This window comes from Dipodomys spectabilis, unplaced genomic scaffold (genome assembly GCF_019054845.1).
Source record: "Dipodomys spectabilis isolate Male_0828 unplaced genomic scaffold, ASM1905484v1 ptg000105l, whole genome shotgun sequence".
NCBI classification, from domain to species: Eukaryota; Metazoa; Chordata; class Mammalia; order Rodentia; family Heteromyidae; genus Dipodomys; species Dipodomys spectabilis.
Window position 1 is genome coordinate 1,221,118 of NW_024870782.1, and position 923 is coordinate 1,222,040.

The 923-nt window shown below is 28.7% G+C and overlaps 1 pseudogene; it reads left to right on the forward strand.

The window, feature by feature from the left end:
• Positions 1-322: 322 nt before the first annotated feature.
• LOC122114084 lies at positions 323-422 on the forward strand (annotated as a pseudogene).
• Positions 423-923: the final 501 nt, after the last annotated feature.

Here is a 923-nt window from a genome sequence, read left to right on the forward strand (position 1 = left end):
ATCCCTTAGCTCCACAAATCTAACTCAGTTGGACAAATAAGTACTTGAAAAAGCCATCACCTTTGGACCTAGCTATAAAGGCTTCAAAGTATGATCAGGTTTAAAATGAAAAAGACTTAAAATAGTCATTGACAAAAAAGTTTGAAATGTGAGCAATTGATTAAACAATATACATTTTTCCCCACTCTACACAGAATTTTAGGGAAATAAGATCAATAGCATTGCTAGGAACAATAAGGTTTCCTTGTTACAAATAGGCAACGAAAGATATATGCCTATATTAAGATTGCATCATTAACTACTTAAATTTACAAGATACTATATGCTTCAGCAGCACATCTACCCAAATTGCAACAATACAGAGAATTACATGGCACTTCCACAAGGATGATATGGAAATTTGTGAAGTATTCTTCGGATTCAAGAAATGAAAAACAGTTATTAAAAAGTTGATTACAAAGATACAAGTGAAAGAATACATTTAGTTCATAGAATTAAAAGTTTGTCTTCAGTGTATTAACTCTTCATCTTAGAAAGGCCTTTACATAGCATAACCTTTACAAAACATTTGAAATTAGATAACATTGTCATTTTATCCCAAAGAAATAAAATACTATAAGGACCTAGGAAAAACGGAATCTTAAACTGTTTCTATATGGAATGCAATCTGAAAGGACACATTTATTAATGAACCTATATATTATAAATCAATGTAGAATTCAAAGTATTATATTTGGAGAGAATGAAATAGATTTTGGACATTATACAAACAGAATACAGACTATTTTAAAATAAACTTTTTCAGACAAGTACCAGAAATATTTTTAGTTTCTTTACTACTCATTTCAACAGGTAAGTTAAACTTATTTCTGATTTTAAAAAATCACAAACTCTGCAGAAATCATTATAGATATATACAAACA